This window comes from Pongo abelii, chromosome 2, assembly GCF_028885655.2.
Source record: "Pongo abelii isolate AG06213 chromosome 2, NHGRI_mPonAbe1-v2.0_pri, whole genome shotgun sequence".
NCBI classification, from domain to species: Eukaryota; Metazoa; Chordata; class Mammalia; order Primates; family Hominidae; genus Pongo; species Pongo abelii.
The window spans coordinates 159,409,249-159,422,264 of NC_085928.1; the positions used below are offsets into that span (position 1 = coordinate 159,409,249).

General features: G+C 37.9%; 1 protein-coding gene across 1 annotated transcript in view; it reads left to right on the plus strand.

Moving 5' to 3' along the window:
- Nucleotides 1–587: 587 nt before the first annotated feature.
- The window catches only part of RNF13 (ring finger protein 13), a gene marked incomplete at its 5' end in the record, with an annotated part of 165,747 nt that continues 153,318 nt past the window's right edge, over nucleotides 588–13,016 (plus strand). The window contains 1 exon segment of the mRNA NM_001131724.1: nucleotides 588–1,356.

Sequence of the window (13,016 nt, forward strand, 5' to 3'; positions counted from 1 at the left end):
GATAGCCTCCTCGCCACCATTTTTAAAAGATGATGTTGAAGGAGTTGAAGCCTGTAAAGGCCTTATTAAAGGTGCCTTATTATTTGAAGCAGAAGTAGTGCCTGATTCTATGTCTCCTGACATTTTGTTCAGGACTCTGTAATATTTGCACTAAATCGCACTGCTTTTGTAAGGTGGCCAGTTGGCAATGATTAATCAATGTGGATGGTACAATCCGGTAATTTAAGTTTCGACTGGTTTAAGATTGAGACAACCAGAAAGGAAGGGTTATCAGAAGGGCGGCAGGGGAGGAGATTTTTGGTTCATAAAAAGGAGGCAAGGATTTTAAAAGGCTGACCTAGGGCCTGAATCACATGGTTTGACTTTTGCTAAGCCCCGGGGATGGCGCGTGTCAGGCCCAGAGTGCTGATGCCAGCGCGGATCTGAGCCAGGCCTCAGGGGACTGGCGTTCAGACCTCGGGCCGCTCGCATCTCTAACAATTTGAGCCCTACTTTAAGGTGTGGCCACGGTCCCCACCCACCTTGATCTCAGACTGGGCACGGTACGGAAAGCGGGCGGATGAGGCCTCGCCCTCGCCTCTTTAGTAGGTCGGGTGAGTATAGTGTGCAGGGAAGAGACGCGTCAGCGCCAGGGCCAGGCCCGCCCGGGAGCAGCCTGGCAGCCGGATCTTGGGCTACTCTGTCCCAACAGCCGGAGCGGATCAGACCGACCGGCCCTACCCGCTCGGTCCCGCGCCCTCCAGACCCTACGGTCTCCGTTTCTAGGGGCACATGGTTAGCGGCAGGCTCCCACAGCCAATCCACTTTGCCAGCCTGCCCCTTCCTCTGCCAAGAGCAGCTTCTTCAGCCGCGCTCCAGTTCCGCAGACGCCTGCCCCACCCTGCTCTTCCCTTCCAGGGAAGACTGATCACGCGGCCAAGAACGAGACTCGCAAACTGGGCATTTCTCCCAGCCGGGCTAGAGCAAGTAGCGAGACTCCGCGTGAGAGTGGGAAAGAGCCTTAACAGGCAACCATGTTGCCCAATAGGTTTTCTGTGCCTTTGGGTGCGGACCAATGAGGCGTGTGGGGAGAGACTTCCGCTTCGCCTCGGTGTTGTCGTCCCTGCACCTACTCCGGGCTGTGGGAGTCGGTGCGGATATTCAGTCATGAAGTCGGGGTAGGGACTTCTCCCGCAGCGACGCGGCTGGCGAGACTGTTTGTGTTGCGGGGGCCGGACTTCAAGGTAAGACCCTGTCCGGCTTCGCGGCAGCCGGGCAGCGGGTTATCGAGCGGCCTAGAGAACATACCCCGCTTGTTGGCCCTCGAGCTCGGAGTCGGCCCTGCTGCTGAGGTCTTTGCTGCTCCTCTAGAGCTGGGCGAGAAGTGAATTAGGCTTTTTGCAAAAGGAATAAAATAGCCTTGCCCTCGGGGGACCGAGTCTCCCCTGCACTCTCGTTCCGCGAGTTTGTGTGTGTCCAAAGTTGAGTTACTGGTTTTGCTTCTTTCATTCCCTTGAGGCTGCAAGAGCCTGCCTGGAAAACATGTTTGGAACGCTTTTCTTGGTCAAGCACCTGCCGCAACGTCCTCCGGCAAATCGCTTGACTTTAATTGAGGGGGCTGTTTTGTCTTTGAATAGAAGGAGGGCAGTCACTTCCTCTCTTTTACCCCCACCCCCTTTTTCTTTCCCTGGAAGCTCAGATTGCAGGTTTGGGACTTAACCCCTGCTAAGGCCAGATACTACGGTCAGTCAGCAGCTCTGCCTGTATGCTTGACTTGACTTGACTTGCACTTATTAAAGAACTTTGTCCCAGAGAGAAAGAGAGTGGGCAGACATCGAAGCCAAACAGTAGTATCCCGGAAGCACTCATGCAACTTTGGTGGCAGCCACTCAGTTTTCTCTGCCAGTGTCTGGTAAATTCCTCTATTTTGTCCTAATCTGACAATAGTAAATAGTAAATTTCCAAAACTGTCGTTTCATCGTCAGTTTCAGAACCGTGGGCAGCTGCTTGGGTCCTCTCTTGTTGCCCCAATCCTGCCCAGCTATTACTGTTCGTCAGTGATGCAGCAGGAACAGTGAAAACTGATGCATTCCTTTCAACAATGATGTGTTGTTCTCCAAGGAGAACATCTGCAGTTTTTGATACAATATAAATAAGTAAGGTGGCTGTGCCTTCAAAGAGTTCTTGTGGAGAAACAGATCAATTCAAGATTTAAGTTAGGGCTTTCAAGGGTTTATTCTATTTAAGCACAGTTTTTTAATGGGTGGACATTAGCTCCATCTCGAAGTAACAAAACTGGACAGTGGTAGCAATTAAAAAGAACTTTAAACAGGAGGTAAGAAGTGTAGTGCAGTGCTGTAGTGCCGGGCCCATAAGGATTCATTAATAGATTTTAGAATCAATTTAGTACATTGACATAAGCATTAAAAAGAAAGAAAAAAATACCAGAGGACATTGTATGGAATAAAAGTAAATATTATGGCAAGAAGCTTTTGTTTCGGTTTTTAACAATATGTGTGTGTCAAGAGGAAGATGTAAATGTAACGTGTATTATGGATTATGGCAAAAACAAATGTTTCAAAATACTAGATTCCAAATTTGGGAGTCAAGCTGGGTTCAGCTCTGCCATTTACTAATTCTGTGACGTTTTCCGTAAATAAGAAATGAGTTGTTATGAGGATTAAATGAAACAAAATTTGTCTATTACATACATTTTTGTTTTGTTTTGTTGGAAACCGTTGGAGAGAAGCACAGTTATTTTTCTCTATGTAGGGAATGAGAACTGTTTTGTTAGTTTTTTTTTTTTTAACCTCTGCCTTTGTTTGAAGCTAGGCAGCTTTACATCTTGTCTGTATGTGTAATGCAAATCATAGACAAAATCTTGGTTTGAGAGGTATAATACTGAAGGGTTTGGCATAAGTTCTCATCTATGCTTGTATAAAGCTAATTTTCTCAATAATTTTAGAGGGGCATAAATTGTTGCTAGCATTCAGCTTTCTTCCCTTAATATTTTTCTGCATCCCAGAATAACATAGATTTATCAGAACTTTTACAGGCACTAACTTTAGCTAAGTGAGGGTAGGACTGAGGGTATGACTAAAGGGATAGATTTATGTCTTTGAGTTAAGTTGGCTAGGAAGGCATTTTATGCCTTATAGTTCTTGCCGTAAGAGGTGTATGAAATGAAATAGTTTGGTCAACTGTCATGGTATGTTTTGCTTACTTCATGTAGGTGTGACCTAAAAATGGTTGGCATTTAAATAACAATATTTTTAAATCTGGGAATTAATGATGTTTAGCAGGAGGCAAATGAGTTTCAGTCAAAACAGTGTTTTGCACCATTTGTCATGTTTACCATATGGCATTGCATATGATAGTTTCAGATGACATAAAAAGGGGAAGAAAGTTGGTAAGCATTGTTACTTTTCCCAAAAGAGGAAACAAAATTAGAAGCAAATTCCTTTTAATAAAGCATACTGGTGAGTCATTGTTTAAAAATGTAGGTATTCTATAGATATCTATTGAGCATATATAAAAGTAAAATATTAAACTTTTATGAATCTTTTACATTACACAAAAGTTGATTTGGGAACAACACAGCATATGATTGGTATTGTCAAAGTTTATATAGCATAGTATATCAATAACAACAAAACAGTAATGTAGCTAATATTGATTGGTTACTATGAGCCAAATACAATTCTAAGTGCTTTATAATATCTCAGGTGGTTCTTACAGTCATTGATGTGGTAGATAGTAAATTGTTTCCTTTTTGTTTTTATTTTTTTTGGGACAGGGTCTTGCTCTGTTGCCCAGGCTGGAGCGATTGTGGCTCACTGCACCCTCAAGGGATCCTCCTATCTTAGCCCGGCAAGTAGCTGGGGCTACAGTCATACACCCCCATGCCTGGCTAATTAAATTTTTTTTTTTTTTTTTTTTGTAGAGACAAGGTCTCGTTATGTTGCTCAGTCTGGTATGAAACTCCAGGGTTCAAGTCATCCACCTGCTTCAGCCTTCCAAAGTGCTGGGATTACAGGTGTGATATCCCATTTTCTAAGTGGGAAGTGGGGGAATTAAGGCATCACAGATACATAACTTGTGAGTTCACACAAGTAGCTGGTGGAGTAGCTGGAATTTGAACACAGGTATTCTGACTATGGAACGTCTGTCTCTTTTGTGTCTTATTTCATTAAAAAATATGGAATGCTGTGGGGCTATTGTGGATTCTTACTTGCTGGTGACCCTGGGGAAGCTCCTCCTCAATTTCCTTGACTCCTTTCTTACTTGTTTTTGTGGGGATTCAGATAATTTGTGAAGCAATCAGATGGAGTATATGTTTAGTAAATTATATGCCTTAGCCTTTTTTTTTTTTTCGTTGAGGATGAGGTCATTTGAAAGATTGTTAGCAGTTGAAGGAGGGTGGAAAAAAGAAGTTCCACATAAGGACACTGCCCAAGCAAAGGTATAGAGATAGGAAAAGCAGAATACATTTGGTAAGGATATATGTTTAAGGACCAGACTGGTAAAGATAGATGGATACAGATTATGGAGATTCTTAAATGTCAGACTAAAGATTTTATATATGATTTTTAGTTAAGAAGAAACTCTCTTTATGGATAATAATTTGTGAACAGGTCCAATGGAAGAGTGGAAGCCTAGAAGTAAGAATACCATGCAGTTTAATTATAGTAGTTGAGGCAAGAAGTGATGATTGTAGTGAAGGTATAGATTTGAAAGGTGTTGACATTACAATGACATTGACACTGGGAACTGACCAGAGTATAGGCCTAGGACAAATTTTTGGGAGGATAGTGATGTTGTTAACAGAAATAAGGATATTATCATGAAGAACAGGTTTTGGTGGAAGGAGATTTAGGAGGAGAGGATGATAGGGAGTTTACTTTTGGAGCTGAGGAGTTGTTCAGACATTTGGAAATGTAGAATGAAAACTGGAAGCTCTGTGTATTCTGTGAAAAGGGAAGAGAACAAATGCTTACGTGGTAAGGAAATGACCTAAAAGTAACCACTCCTCTGTGGGTCAGAGTTTCATAAGAGTGATGTGACTCCTTAAATTACTCGCAAGTACAGATTTCTCAATGAAGATGCATTGAAGGTGCATACCCATTATTTTTCCCTTTAGTGTATTTTGATTCGTGTCCTGGGAGATCAGGAGATCAGGAGGAAAAATTTTTAGACCTAGCAAGGCTCCCATTTATTCAAAAAATAGCTAGTAAATTGGAGGCTAGGGATTCTTACCCTAAGAATTTTGAGAGTCTGATTTTTGTGTGATGCCAGGCATTTATAAACATACGTTGAATGTTGAATTGTTGAACATTTGAACATCTCCAGATTTGTTATTTTTATTATCCCGTGTTTGTTACCTTGAATTGGTTAATAGCAAAACCTTTAGAATCAGAGAGCCTGTGTGCTTGTTATGGGGGGCAACAATGAAAGTCAGGGTGCAGCTGATGAGATTGTATTTTACTTATAGCCAGGATTGTGGAAGAAGAGACTCAAAGGAGGCTTACCATTTTTTCCATTCTGTAAAACCATGTTGATGACAATACCAATTCTGACAGTTGTTTTGAAATACTGAGTTAATATATGAAAAGTGTCTGGTACATGATAGATAGTAATTGAGATGTTTTTGTTACCAGTATTATTATCTTCACAAGTGGGGGCAAACACAGAGATCCCAGAACCTATTATAAGAAAAAAAGGAAAACATCTGGAGACCCTTTGTACTTGAAAAAGGGCTCAGGACTAAGTCATAGAAGGACTGTAGGTTTCCTTTCTTGGAAGGTTTTCTAGGGTTTGGTACAATTGGGTAGAGCATGATGTTGAATTAAGTAGTAAAATATATCCATCTCAACTATTTTCAGTTTCCTGTCAAGTTCTCAGTAAACCAACAGAAAAATGTTGTTGAGCATGAGAAAGTTTACATATCTTGTCATACCATTTTTGGAAACATTACTTGGATCCTACTACTTAGGGGTTTTTCTGTAGCATTTATTCACTCAAATATTTGTTGAGTACCTTCTATGTCAGGCACTGTTCTAAAGAGAAAAATCCTTGCCCTCATGGAGCTTATCTGCTGATGGGAGAAATAAGGTGCATTTTCATAATAGACGGTAATTAGATTTTTCTCGTACTATGTATTTGTACCTATTTAAGCAGATGGTAATAATGAATACTATACCAGATTGTAACTAATTTTGCAGAGCATTTGAAGGAAGGGACCATGTCTTTCTTATTCACATTTGTCTCTCCCTTTTCCCCTTCCTCCCAGTGGAATGGCTTAGATGTGTTTAATGTTCAACAAACGTAGGTACTCATCAAATGTTTATTACAGGGAGAAGGTGTTAAGGCAGAGGCTAGATCTTAAACATTAAAGGAGTCAGTTAAATGTGGCATGTATTAAGGACCCATGTGCCCCCTAGATTGGAGGGTGAGAAGAAGAGAATCCGGCTGGGCGCGGTGGCTCACGTCTGTAATCCCAGCACTTTGGGAGGCCAAAGTGGGCAGATCACTTGAGGCCAGAGTTCGAGGCCAGCCTGGGCAATATGGTAAAACCCCATTTGTACTAAAATACAGAAATTAGCCAGGCGTGGTGGCGTGCTCATGTAATCCCAGTTACTTAAGGCAGGAGATTTGCTTGTACCTGGGAGGCGGAGGTTGCAGTGAGCCAATATCGCGCCACTATACTCCAGCCTCAGTAACAGAGCGCGACTCTGTCTCAAAAAAAAAAATAAAATAAAAATAAAAATAAAAAGAGAATCCCCTGGCTTATCTATAAGGTTGGAATAGGAATAAAGTTATATTGTAGCTGAAAGCATCAACATTATGGGAGTCTGGGTGTCACCTACCATTCCCACTAATTAGCTAGGTGACTTTGCATAAATATCTTAACCTCTCAGTTCATTTCCTCACCTGTAAATGAAGTAGTTGGAATTGTCCAGTTAAAATCTGTTTTTACGACTTCTTGTAAAATATCTCTTGCACTAATGTTTCACTCCACTAATGTAGATAATATAGAGCCAAGCATGAGCTTCCATTGAATAAGCATCAAGCTAAATATATACTCTTAGTTAATAAACTAATGTTTAAGAAAAGATGTCTACAAAATTTGTTGATACTATTTACCAGTAAGATTACATGGTAATTTTAAAAAATAGAGCAAAATAGTACCTAATATATAGTTTCCCCCTTTGCCATTATGTAAAGGAAAAATAAGCCATAGTATTTTAGACCTTAATAATGGATCATAATAGTTACTCACTTTCATACTTTAATTTATACAACAGTCACTTGCCTCTGATATTGTGCTAGATGCTAGGTATTGTATACAGAATTAGAAAATGTATAGCTCCTAACTTTAAGGAGCTTACGGAATAATGGGAGTGACAGACCATTTAGTTATGTTGTGTTTTGGTGGCATAGAGAAGCATATAATGAGAGTCTGGGAGAAGAGAAAGTGTTCATGGTTACAGAGAAAAAATACTGGAGGAATGGCAAGGGACTAAGCTAAATATACAGAGATGAGCCAGTTTATGAAGAACTTCTGTGCTAAACCACAGTTTAATTCTGGACTGTATTCTGAAAACTGCTTAATCTGTTAAGGAATTTTATGCAGGCAGTAACATAATCAGGCATTTTTATATCTACCTTTATATTCCTCTTAAGAGAAGGTGTTCCCTGAGGAAGGTATTTGTTATTTCTAGTTGTTTCAATGATGTAGATCTTCCTGAGGAAATCAGTCTTTTTAACTTTGAAATAAAGTCTGAGGAACATTGTCAATTTTGTGGTTATAAAGTTAATAATTATTAAATATTAATAATTATGAAATATTCAGACATTAAAACATTTAAATGTTTATTGCCACATTAATGTAAACTGAAAAGAAAACTGAAATTTTGGGATGTTTTGCGCCTTGATGTAAGAGAGCTCTTCTTGGTCAGCTACAAGAATTTGGCTTAGAATCATTTTTAAGGAGTTAGAAATACGTTGACCTTGAATTGATTGAAAGTGAATGTAGTTCAGGCTCAGTTTCTTTCTTTTTTTTTGTTTTTTTAAAGAGACCATCTTTTTCTGTCAGCTGGATTGGTCTCAAACTCCTGGCCCCAAGCAATCCTCACTCCTCAGCTTCCCAAATTGCTGGGATTACAGGCGTGAGTCACCACTCCCTGCCCAGGCTCTGTTTCTGTTGATAGAAATATCCAGATAAACTTTATAGAGGGAATGAATTTCCACTGGGAAATAATCCTAGTGAGGAGCTGGTAATAAATGAATATTTCTGAATGAAGTCATGAGGGAGAAACATCTACTTTATTTAGATGTAAAACACCTCATTAAATGTTGAAGAATACTTTATTTGCATACTTACTATGCTTGTCATTTACACTTTTGACCCTCAAAGAGGAAGAGCTGCTTATAATTTCCACATTTATCCAACATGGATTATAAATGTTAATTGCTTTTTTTGGAAAAAAAATTGAGGTAAAAATTCACGTAATTAACCATTTTAAAGCAACTGTTCAGTGGCATTTAGTACCTTTGCAGTGTTGTACAACCATCACTTCTGTCTAGTTTCAAAACATTTTTATCACTTTAAAGTAAAATCTCATACCTATTAAGCAGTCATTCCCTGATGCCCCTAGCTCATGGCAACCAAATCTGTTTTCTGTTTTTATGGATTTACTACTTATTCTGTATATTTTATATAAATTGAATTTTCAATATTTGTGTTTTTATCCCTGGCTTCTTTCACTTAGCAAAATGTTTTCAAGGTTTACCCACATGTAGCATGTATCAGTACTTCTTTCCTTTTCATAGCAGAAGAATATTCCTTTCCATGTATATATATCAGTTTGTTTATCCATTTATCCATCGATGGATATTTGAGTTGTTTCCACCTTTTAGTTATTATGAATATGTTGCTGTGAATATTTGTGCCCAAGGATTTATTTGAGAACCTGTTTTCACTTCTTCGGGTGTATACCAAGAATAGAATGCTGGGTCTTATGGTAATTCTGTTTAGCTTTTTGAGGACCTGCCAAACTCCTTTCCACAGTAGCTAAACCATTTTACATTCCCACTGGTAATGTGTGAGGGTTCCAATTTCCCTACATCCTTGCCTACACTTATTTTCTGTTTTTAAGAAATTATAATTGCCATCCTTATGGGTATGAAGTGGTATCTCACTGTGGTTTTGATTTGCGTTTCCCAGATAACTAATGATTTTAAGCATCTTTTCATGTGCTTGTTGGCCATGTGTATATCTGCTTTAGAGAAATGTCTATTCAAGTTCTTTGCCCTTTTAAAAAACTACATTGTTTGTGTTTTTGTGTTGAGTTGTGTTTTTATATACTCCAGATACCAGACTGTTCATTATCAAATATATAATGTGCAAATGTTTTCTTCCATTCTGTGGATTTTTTTTTTCAATTTTTTGATAATGTCCTTTGATAGATAAATGTTTTGAATTTTGATGAAGTCCATTTTATTTATTTGACCCATGCTTTTGGTGTTATATCAAGAATCCATTTCCAAATCCCAGGCCATGAAGATTTACCCTATGTTTTCTTCCAGGAGTTTTATAATTTTACTTCTTATATTTAGGTCACTGATTCATTTTGTGTTAATTGTTGTATATGGTATAAATTCCAACTTCATTGTCTTGCATGTGAATAGTTGTCCCAGCACCACTTGTTGAAGACACTGTTCTTTTGCCATTAAATGGTCTTTGGCATCTTTAAAATCAATTGGCTATAGATGTATCAGTTTATTTTTGGATGCTCAATTCTACTCCTTTGGTCTATATATCTATCATTATGCCAGTGCCATGTTGTTTTGATTACTGTAGCTTTGTGGTGAGGTTTTGAAATTGGGAAATGTGGGTTGTCCAGCTTTGTTCTTCTTTTTAAAAATTGTTTGGCCTGTTTAGGGCCCCTTGCAATTCCATATGAATTTGAGAATCAGCTTTTCCATTTCTGCATAAAAGGCCATAGAAATTTTGATAGGTAGTATATTGAATCTGTAGATTGCTTTGGGTAGTATTGCCATCTTAATAATGTTAAGTCTTTGAGTACCTGGATGTGTGTTTGATATCTTTCAGCAGTGTTTTTGTGTTTTATAGTTTTCAGTGTACAAGTCTCTCACCTCCTTTGTTATATTTATTCCTGGGTATTGTATTCTTTTGGATACTATTATACATGGAAGTTTTTATTTTTATTTTTATTTTTATTTTTTTTTGAGATGGAGTCTCGCTGTTGCCCAGGCTGGAGTGTAGTGGCGCAATCTCGGCTCACTGCAGGCTCCGCCCCCTGGATTTCATGCCATTCTCTTGCCTCAGCCTCCCGAGTAGCTGGGACTACAGGCGCCCGCCACCTTGCCCAGCTAATTTTTTGTATATTTAGTAGAGACGGGGTTTCACCGTGTTAGCCAGGATGGTCTCGATCTCCTGACCTTGTGATCCGCCCACCTCAGCCTCCCAAAGTGCTGGGATTTCAGGCGTGAGCCACCGCGCCCGGCCGGAAGTTTTTCTTAATTTAATTTTTGGATAGTTCATTGCTGGTATGTAGAAACACAATGGATTTTGTGTGTAACATTTATTGCCTTTAACAGTCATTTACTTTCTTTTTTCCATGTGCAAGCTGAATCACATGGGTAAATAAGAAAGTGGAAAGTGGAACACTGAAGAACTTGATCTGTAAGATGTCTGATTTCCCTGAATGTGAAAACTGTGAAATATGTTTTTAGCGTAGTGTTGAAGTATTATCTTACTATACTTGGGCTATTCCATTTCTGGTATCATGTTACATATATTTGGTCATTATTAAAGAAGATAGATCATTTCATTTTCTTTAGGTTTGGAGAGAAGTGTCAATACGTAATTCACTTTCAAAGTTATAACTATTTTGCAACTTAATTTTGATGTTCCAGAGAAAGCCTCAGGGATAAACCATATTTATCACAGAGTCTGGTACAGAGATCCATGTATAATAAAGATAAAATTAGAACAGAAGCTAATTTGAATATGTAAATTACCATTAATATCCGTTAGTTTTTCTGTTTTTTCTTGAAGTTTTCAAATAGCCTTAAAATTTCATTATGAATAGAAATGTGAACAATTTCAACCTCTTAAGTAATTAAAGAAATGCAAATTTATGCAATACTTGGATGATTTGGGAAGGGCAGTATTTCATGACATAGACTTTTAATTGAATCCTATCTTCACTATTTAAGAGGTAAGTATTACTGGGCAAGTAACTGAACACTTAAAACACTTAAAAATAAGAGGAAATATTTATAAAGTGCTCACTGTGTGTTAGGCACTGTTTTAAGCACTTTATGCTGTTGATCTAAGTCTTTATTTTTATATTTATGGAAAGACAGTGGAACCTACTATAGAGTTGTGAGGATTAAAAGAAATAATGTATATTAAGTACTTAGCCAGATATGTAGTAAGCATTTGATAAATATTAGCTATTTTTGTCATTTGTAATTTTACCTAACACCAACAAAAAACCAAAAAAGGAGAATTGATACAATGAATGCACATTTATTTAGAAATATAAATAGGAATGTTCTTTTCCAGAAAGCAATTGGGCAATACGTATGAAGTCTTAAAATGTTTCTTTGGTGTAGTGATTCCATGTCAAGGAATCTATCCCAAGAAGATAATCAGAAGTATGGAAAGATTTATATTCACTGGAAAATTACTTGTAATAGTAAGAGTTCAGTTCAATGTTGTACAGCAAGAAAATAGACAAAGTCATGTGTCAGCCATATAAAGCAGTACAAAGTAGCTGTTAACATAGTGGTTATGAAGAGTTTGAACAACAAGGGAAAATGTTTGTTATAATTTCAAGTAAAAAAGCATACAAATCATAATACAATATGATACAAGTGATTACTTTGAACTTTGGAAGACGTTATATTATTAAAATAAAATAACATGTTAAAATTTTGAAGTAGCTACGGAGTTAAAGTTGTAAAAACAGTACAAAGACCTTTATGTTTTTTGTTATTTGAGAGAAAGTTGTTTCTCTGATGCTGTATATTCCTATAAACAACAATATTCTCTTTAAAGAAATGGCTGATTTCAGGGCTGGGGCAGAAGAAGTGTAAGACAGGACTGGAAAATCTTGTGCCAGAAAACAAGGAAGTGCTCAAGAATGTTGGGAACATATCAAAAAGACACAAAAGCTAGCTTGAATAAGCCTCCACTGGCCAAACAATTGGACATCAAAACAATAATACAATAGCAGATTATAACCCATTGAATAAAACAGTAATCTGTGATTCCACACTGATATAAATAAGTAAATGAATAAATTAGAATGTTGCCAAGAAATGTGATAATTACCGTGGTAGGCAGAATAATGATTGCCCAAAGATGTCCATATCATAATACTTGGAATCTGTGAATATGTTACCTTCTATGAGAAAAGGAACTTTGCAGATGTGATTAAGGACCTTGGGTTGGGAAGATTATCTGTGTGGGCCCAGTGTAATCACAAGTGTCCTTAAAAATGGAAGAGGGAGGCAGAAGAGGAGTTTGGAATAATGTGCTATAAGAAGGAATTAATCTGCCATTGCTGGCTTTGAAGATGGAAGAAGAGGCTACAAGCCAAGGATGTTGGCAGCCTCTAGAAGCTGATAAGTATAACAATCAAATTGTTGTATAATGTAAAACACTTTCATTTAAAAAGACAGATGGATAATATCCTAGACTAGAAAAAATATATATTTTTTTTGTGAAAGGAAATGACCTCTGTCCTAGGTTTCCTTTGGGGCTTTTTTTTTTTTTTTTAAGATATACACACAAATATAGTTAGATTGATAAACAGACACATACAGGATTATATGAGTATGTCTAGTTCATGTCCATTTGTAAGTATGTCTGTATCAAAAAGCTCCAAAAGAAAACTAGGTCAGGGTCATCCTCTTTTTTTTTTTTTTAATTTAACTTATTTTAAATTCAGGGGTACATGTACAGGTTTGTTATATAGGTAAACTCATGTCATGGGAGTTTG